This window comes from Protopterus annectens, chromosome 3.part1 (assembly GCF_019279795.1).
Source record: "Protopterus annectens isolate FY-2018-M chromosome 3.part1, PAN1.0, whole genome shotgun sequence".
NCBI classification, from domain to species: domain Eukaryota; kingdom Metazoa; phylum Chordata; order Ceratodontiformes; family Protopteridae; genus Protopterus; species Protopterus annectens.
Genome location: NC_056732.1, coordinates 1758675221 through 1758684464, shown reverse-complemented (window position 1 = coordinate 1758684464; position 9244 = coordinate 1758675221).

The window sequence follows — 9244 nt, the reverse complement described above, 5'->3', positions numbered from 1 at the left end:
AGTAACACAAGCCACCATTGCTTCTGACAGCAAATTGATTATACAGATTGTCTATTAACAAAAACATTTCTGGGTAGCCCTTCAACTACTTTAACAGAAATGTTTCTAGCAACAATTCAGTTAACAATGAACAAGTCACAGAAGTCTTCTAAAAATATTTTTTTTCTGGAAAAACTTTCAGCTTCTCTCTCATATACTGGCCACCCATGTCTAGAACATTCATGTTCTGATAGGACACTCATCCAATTCATTAACTAAGATCAGATAAAATGGATTGTGTCTGAACTATATTTATAAACAGTATCCCTTATTCTATTAAAAACTGACTAAATTTCTTTATTCAACCCTGTTAATAGGTTTATTTTTCACAACAGCTGTAATTTGCATCTGCATTTACATATATGCATATCTCAGATATATATATATATATATATATATATATATATATATATATATATATATATATTTATTTTTTAATGTATATATGGGTCCCCTTCAGTTGTTCAAACTTTCAAATGATTGAAACTCATATGGCTGACACTATATGTTCAAATGTTTGAAAGGCCGACAACTGATAGTGGAGATCCCGCTACAGTGCGGGACTGGGATATTCCCCTTTCCTGCACTGTAGTGCAATCTCGGAGTGAGAATAATTAAGTAGCAGGGGGTGTGGGGGTGCAGGGGGCTTGCCCCCCCTGCATAACACAGTTTTACTGTGTTTCCAGGTGGGTGCTGGTTCTATTTTGGATGTTGGCATTCTGGACTGTCGATCATATGGTGTCGGCCATATGAAAGTCGGCATTCTGGACTGTCGACATTCTGAAGTATATATATATATATATATATATATATATATATATATATATATATATATATATTCACTTTATAATCCCAAAATACTGAAATTTCGAATTTCAGTATCTCGAGACTATAAAGCCGAAACCTTACAAACTCAAAACACCACAACCTCGAAAGTCAAAATTGCAAAACACTGCACCACACAAACACAAAAACACCTACCTGCCGACACTACAAGAAACTAAAAGAAAACAGACAAACACAAAAAAATCCACAAACACCTACCCTAGCTAGAAGCAAGAGGGCAACCCCCCCTGTACCCCCCCCACACCCCGCTACTTATATATACTAACTCCGAGGTCGCACTTACCACCAAAACCCAAAAAACACACTACACACTGCAAACATACTTACATACACACAAACCCTACCCTACCCCAACCCTTTAAAAAATAACACTTACCTAATGCTGCATCACAACTGTGGGTTTGACATTTCCGGATTTGGGATACTGCTGTTTTGTGCAACTGCAGTCTCGACACTTTGGTCTCGAGATACTGGCATTCAACATTTCAGTGTTTTGATATTCCAAAGTGTAACTATATATATATATATATATATATATATATATATATATAGAGAGAGAGAGAGAGAGAGAGATGTGTGTATATACATATATATATATTATATATATATATATATATATATATATATATATATATATATATGAATCTCACAATAACATATCAAAACAGTGTTTGCTTGCTCCCTGAAATAATTAAAACTAAAATAGAAAAACAAAAGACTCCAGTCAACCCAGTGTTAGGGTCCACAAAATAAAACTGTAGGCACCAGACACATCAGGGCTGGGTTGCTGATCATAACAACAGTTTGGGATATGTTTTCTGATGTGTTCTTGTTCCATGCCAGACTAACACTGCACTGTCTTCACCTTTCTACACAGCTTTTCCTTCTCTCTTTCCTCACTCACATGATATTTATTACAACTATTACATTTAAATTACAACAGGCTTTCCTGCATTCTCTTTCTCCTTTACATTTTCCCTTGGTCTTACTCAGCTCTATACTTGGAATGATTCCTGCCCTACCTTATCTTACCACTCCTCATCCCTCCTCTCCAGTTCTACTATCTTGTTGTCTGTTCTTTTATAATCTTTCTCACTCTACTTTCCCTCCTTTCTCTTCCCAAATCCACTTACTCTAACTTCTCTACACCTAGTCTCCTCCCTCCTTACCTGGTCCCTAACAGTTTATTTCGCTATTACCTGAGAACTACTTTCTATAACCCCTTTTTATGTAGTACATGCAACCACTATTTCCATTACACTGTGATACTGTTATGCAACTGTATATGAATATGACTGAGTTTTCATAAACTAATCTACTTAGAATGCACTCTGCATGCATAATTGTCAAAAATTATCGGTGTAGTTGTAAATCTGTAGGATTAACTTCTTCTTTTACTACTGTCTGTTAATAAGCTTATTCTGTATTATGTTATCCTTTTGGAAAATTATTGTAATATTTTTGTCTTGTATGTACTTTAACCTTTTTTTTTACATTGATGTATGGAGATTTTCTCCCTGGGCCTGTACTGAAAAGGGGCTTAGTTTTGCTGACCCAGTTGGGGATATTTCAGTCATGTTCTTAAATATGTCTTCCAGTGCGGGTTCACTGTCCATACCTTCAGTGCTGTGCACTGTTTGGCAGAATGATATTTGTTACCTTTTTCTGCATTTATGCTACTTGTTACCTTTTTCTGCATTTATGATGCTTGAAGCTCCATTCAGCCATCTACCAAGTGAAGTCTGAGCAACAAACCTAATTACTACCCTTTTCCCAGGATGTATAAGTTAGCAGAAGTAGTTTACCTCAGTCTGCCCCAGCTAGTTTCTTTATTGCGAACAGTCAGAGCTTTATCTGTTACAGCCACACCCTTGATCATTTGATTGTAATCGACTGATGTAAATGCCCCCCCAAGAGATGATTTTATTTATCCAAACTATTCTATCAACCATCAAAACAAAGTATTTGTTATAGTATGTATTTGACCATCAATCTCTGATTACAAATAGAAAAACTTTTTTTCACCACATTCTCTATCCCAAATTTATTTTAGTTCTCTTCTGACAGAATCAGACTGCTGCTGTATGTGACATTCAGGAGAAGGTCTGCATGCTGATTTACAATATTATCATCCTGCCTAAGGATAATGTTTCAGGTCACCACAGTTAAATTATTAGATAATTTATTTATTTGTATTTTTTAAATAACCTTTCATTAATTTTAAAACAACAATTGTACAAAATTATTTAAAGATAAATAGAACAAAAACATAACTATTTACAGATATCCACAGCAAAATCAAACATAGAAAACTAAATCATTAAAATTTATCAAGTAAATCACTTAATTTTGACCAAAATCTAAACAGATGAGTAATATTCAAAGTTATCATTTTGGCAGTTGACAATTCTTTTTTACAGGCATTTTTGCTAAATTAATGAAATCAGTGAATGAAAGAGTAGCTTTACATGTCCAATTCTTTGTGACTATTTTTCTTGTTATAGATAAAATGAACCAAAGAAGAGGCACCTGCACCCTAGGAATGGAATCTAGAAATGGAACTTTAAATAAGACCAAGGAGTTAGAAATGATACAATTATCTGCCCACAAAGCTTGGGCAACATTTCTAAATTCAACTCAAAAAGGAGTTACTATTTTACAATCCAATATCATATCAAATCAATCTGTATTAGAGACTTCATTACACTTCCAACAATTAATTTTCCCATAGTTATATATTAAAGCTACGTCATGTGGAGTTAAAAAAGCTCTGTGAAGAAATCCCCATGTATATATTTTCCAATAAAGAGGAGATTTCCCCACAGATTTAAGAATTAAGCATTTATTTTCATCAGAAAAGTCCTTCTCATGATGTTAGTTGACTAATTCCAAAATAAGAAATCAGTGGAACTAAACTCTTCTCCTATTATTTTATATATAATTGATATCTATCTGAAAAAAATCTCATATCTTTGGAATATGTTTTGTTTGGAAATTCATGGAGAGTTTGATTGTTATCACTAACATATTTTTACAAGATTGTATAACCAACCAGTTACTATTTTCTAAACAATGTTATGCAGGAAGATAATCTGTATTATGTGATTCATTTCTAATTAATAATTGATACCAAAATATTAAATTTGCATGGCTAAAGTCTAGCAATTTGCAGAATTTGATATAGGGACAAATAGAAACAATAAATATTTAACTATATAATTAGAATTTAAGAATATTTTTAACATTTATAAGGATGCAGTCAGTGAAGAAAGAAGAATAGTTTTTTTTCTTTTTATTTAATCATAAGACTTTCAAGATCTAGTAAAATTTATCAATTCCAAATTTAGAGAAATATTCTACAACATAGCTGTTATTATTTATTAATCTTTCATGAATGTTTTTTCAAGTGGATTGGTAAGAAGAATTTAATAGAAATTTTCAACTGAGAATTATGGATTTGGCATATAATTCAACATTTGGAAAATGTAATCCACCTTTGTGACATCTTTTAATATGCCAGTCAAATGATATTCTTGGTTTATTGGGAAAACAGAGAAAATTAAGAAGAGTAGAATTTAAGTTCTTAAAGATTTTTTAGGAGCGAGAATAATTAGTGCTTTTAGATAAAAAAAGTAGTTTTGGTAGGGTTATAATTTTTATTAAAATAAGTCTATTGTCCATTGTAAAAAATATTCTAATTAATGATTATTTTAGTAACAGTGTTTATTAAATTACTATAATTTACTGCTATTGAGTCTTTTACAGTAGATTTAATTATAATTCCAAGATAATTAATTTGTTAATTCTTCCAAATAAAATTCTTATGGTATCTTAAACAGTTATTCACTTTTTTATTAATAAGTAAAGTTTCTATTTTATCAGGGTTAAACATTAAACCTGATGCATTTTCAAAGTAATTAGTAGACTTAGTTACGTTTTCTATTAAAGCTTCAACATCACCACTTGTTATTAAAATGTCATCTGAAAATAATTTTATTTTACAGGAATAACTTTCATCTGTTGAGAATCCCTGAATTTTGCTATTAGGTTTAATAATGTTTATAAAAGGTTGAATTGTTAGAGCAAATAATAGAGGTGACAAGGGACAACTCTGTTTTGTACCTTTTAATATTTTGAAAGAGCTAGAAAGAAAAGATACAATTTTAATAAAAGATAATGAAATACTATATAGCTTAGTTATAAGATTTTTAAAATTTAGGGAAATTCATATTGTTTAAGTGCTTTGAACAAATAATTCCAACTAATACAATCAAAAGCCTTATTTATATCTAGACCTAGTACAGTTAGATATTTTTTATTTTTATTAGCCAGATCTATTAAAGTATTAAACCCAATTATGTTATCTTGAACCTTTCTCTGTAGTATAAAACCAATATGGTCATCCTTTATTAATACTGGCATAATAAAGTTCAATCTTTATAAAAGAATAGACACAAATATTTTATAATTACCATTTAATAATGGAATAGGATGGCAAGAAGAACATAAGTTAGAATCTTTATTTGGTTTCAAGATAGCAGACATCGGGGAATATTTACAAGAGGGATGATGGTTGCCATATGTTTATCTTGCTAAAAACATTTAATAGGATATTTAAAATATACTGTGGGAATATGTTTTATAATTTTGGGATTATACCATGAAGACAACGAGCTTTATTTGGTTTAAGATTATTAATTTGATCTTTTAACTCCTTAAAATAGAATGACTTATCAATTTTCGATATTTGTTCTTTGGTTTATTTAAACCTTATATTGTCTTTCAAAAAAAGTAATTTTATATTGTTGATTTCTTAGTCTTTCTTTTTGTTACTAATTTCTTCATAATATTTCCTATAGCATTCCAGCATGTCTTTTAAATCAGTCACTTTTTTATTTTATCACCTTGTTTGGAAATTATTTCTTTAATATGATTAGTATTTATTTTTTTCTTAGATCTAACAGCCAACCTGTGTAAGCTTTTTGGGTTTATTGAGTAAATTTATAATTTTAATTTTCCCAGATTTATCGATATTCTATAGTGAAGTACATCACAATATTTCTGATTTAATATTTTCAAATTAGCATTTGCAGATTTGTCACAAGATTTTAAATTGGATTTCAATGTATCTATATTAGACTGCAAAGACAGAAAAATGGACGTGCCTTCATTGAAGGTTGGGCGTCGAGCTGGCATCTCGGCGTTTCGTAAAAAAAATCTACTAACAATCATTAGCGGATCAGAATTCTGCTGTAGCAACCCCTTACTGGGAAAAAAAAAAACAAAAGACAAACAACAACAAGACTGCAAAGACAGCAATTCCTTATCCCACTCTTTTTTACATATGTACCACTTTTGAATTCTTCCACATATATAAGCTTTTAAAGAATCCCAGATAATTACTTCTGAAACTTCTCCATTATTATTAATTTCAATGTATTGACATAATTCTTTTAGACATCATTTCTTAAAGTCTTTTAATTTTACTATATAAGCATGGATTCTCTGATAGTAAATCAAATTACTTGGTTTTAATGTTAATAGAAATATAATAGCACTGTGGTCATACAAAGGACAATATGTTACCAAAGCATCTCTAATTTTAGTAAATAAACTACTAGAAGTAAAAATGTTATCAGTGTTTGTCTGGGTGCCACATTTATTAGAATCATGTGTAAAGTTAAGAGAGTTAGTTGATTTTATATTATAGGTATCTCTCAAATCTTGAGAATTACTAAAATGATCTAAGTGTTTATCTACTGAAGATAGTGTAGGAACCTTATCAGTAGTTGTGGCTTTACTAGAAAGAATAAAGTTAAAATCTCCCGCAACAATCAATTCACCTTTTGTATATAAGGTTATAATATCCAAATATTTCTTAGCAGCTTTGGCTCCAATTCCAGGTATCTAGAAAGAAATCACAAAAGTATAAGTTTTTTGTCAATTTCTACTTCTGCTAAACCCAATATGCCATGTTTATCTGAATAGGTATTTAATATTTTAGAGATAGGTAATGAATTTCTCCAAAGAATGAGAGTGCCTCTCCTTTTTGATTTAAAATTAGAGCTTACAAGAGTTGATCAGTCTTTTTAACATATATCTACATCTTCACATAACAAATGCATCTCTTGTAAGAAAATTATATGAGCTTTATGCAGTTTTAAACATTTGTTTAAGCTGTTCCTCTTCAATGGATCATTAAGTCCATTGATGTTTAATGATAAAATTGCCAATATTCATAAGAACATGTACATGCACTGATTTAAGATGATTTAGTTAACACATAATAACCTAATTCTTACAATTGCTGCAATGGACAGATACAAGAAAAAAGCAAATTTTCAAACTTATATACATTCAAACTTTCCATCATGGATTAAAAATTCCCTGATTTGATGACATAATTGCACAAATCACACACCGACCAACCCATCCCAATGTCACCAAGCTAAACAGTTGTTACTGCTTCTAAATTTAAAACAGTATTATTAATTATAGCTCTTTAGAGCACACTTAATATATTTAAAAGAAAAAAACAATATAAAGTATTAGTTTGAGAAATATTAATATTTAAGATCATATAAGTTTGAAGTTGGAAATGTTAATAATAAAGAATGATAGCATGTATTGGATATATCAAAATATCCTAGAAATAATGCATTTCAAATTGCTCTATTTGATCAAGACATTTTGGTCATTTCTTCTAATTAATCCTGCTATAGAAAATACTATAAATAATCTAGTATTTAAGCATTTATATGGAGGAAATAAATAAAACTGACAACACCTATAACACATTAACCTATAGACATCATAACACCAATGCATATCAAGATCACATATCCTAAAATTTTTAAAATACATTTAATAATACGGGTGAAAAGGTGGAATTAATAGTCAGAATATGGAAGTATAACTAAAAGGTGCTACAATTTAAAATGACATATTATGCATATTGTATGTGCTTATATATGTATAATAAATTTACATGGATGTGCATACATATAACTGTGTATGTGCTTATACATTATGAGTAGATGCTTGATATGTATATTAACAGTTAAGAAAGTGAATATGTTCTATGTATCTATGCATGAGAGTAAATACACAAATGAGTGAGTGTTTTTAAGTGAATGTTTGCATTATGAATGCATGTATGTTACTATCAGTACCTCTACTACATGGAATATATATTTGACATCTAACTTCTATACAGGAAGCATTCTTTTATGATTATATTTTAAATATTGTGTAATTACAAATTTGCTTAGTACTTTTCATCGCCATATTCATACCTATGGGAGATGAAAAATGCTTGAAAGTATTTAAAAGTTAATTTAGTATAAAATACAATTATATATTTCACTAACAAATGCAGAATATTTTGAAGAGTTAAAACTGTTCACTAATATTATTTTCCAATAATTAGCAAAGTAACTTTGAGACAACAGATGTTGAGCAGATTGAGGTGCTTTAAGCATGTTCCCTAAACTGTTTCATATAACACAGCTTATATTAAAGGGTTTACCTTTACATTGTCAATCCAAATATGGGTGAAATGGCTTCTGCGAATACCGAAGTTCGAACGTCTCCAACGTTGAATTCTGCATAAGCGAACGGCAAAACCTTGCTCCTTTTTGACCCATGGTAGCACTGGTGTGGAGGTGTGGTGCAGCCAGAAATGTCAAAATTCGACACATTTTCAACATTTAAAATTTTTTGCGGTTTTGGTTCGCTTAAATGAGTCAATTAAGTGGCCAGTCGATCATGTGTGATCGGCGATATAAAGGTAAACCTATTAAAGTATAGGTACAGTAATTCATATAAATGCTGTTATCTGCAAATTAATATGTATATAGAAATCAAATAAATATATTTCTCTCAGAGCAAGTTTATAATCACTGTTAATAGTTTCCAGTCAAATGAATGTAAAAATCATTTTGTAGAAAAAACAATTTTATAGCAACCAGTGTCCAGAGGTGTGAACCGTGTGCTATCCCATATAAGATATGTTAACTTCCAACATACTTGTTTTCATTTGCATTTTGGTAATGAAGTGTTCCCCATGTTTAAACTTACAGTATTGTTGCATTGCACAGCTCTTTTGGGCATCACATCAGGTGGCCAATTTCACAATTGCATTTCAAGGAAAGCATTGGGCAACTGTATACTGAAGTAATACCAAAAGTTTATGGGGGTATTCAGTTTTTGTAGTCAGTTAGTTATACTTTGTGTAAATTCATCTGTAGACCCCTTACTTATGAATAGACAAGTGTGGTCTGTGTAAATATGTATTTCAATTTCAGTGTGCATGTGGATATCCTTATGTATACAGAATTGCAATGTAGCATCATTTACT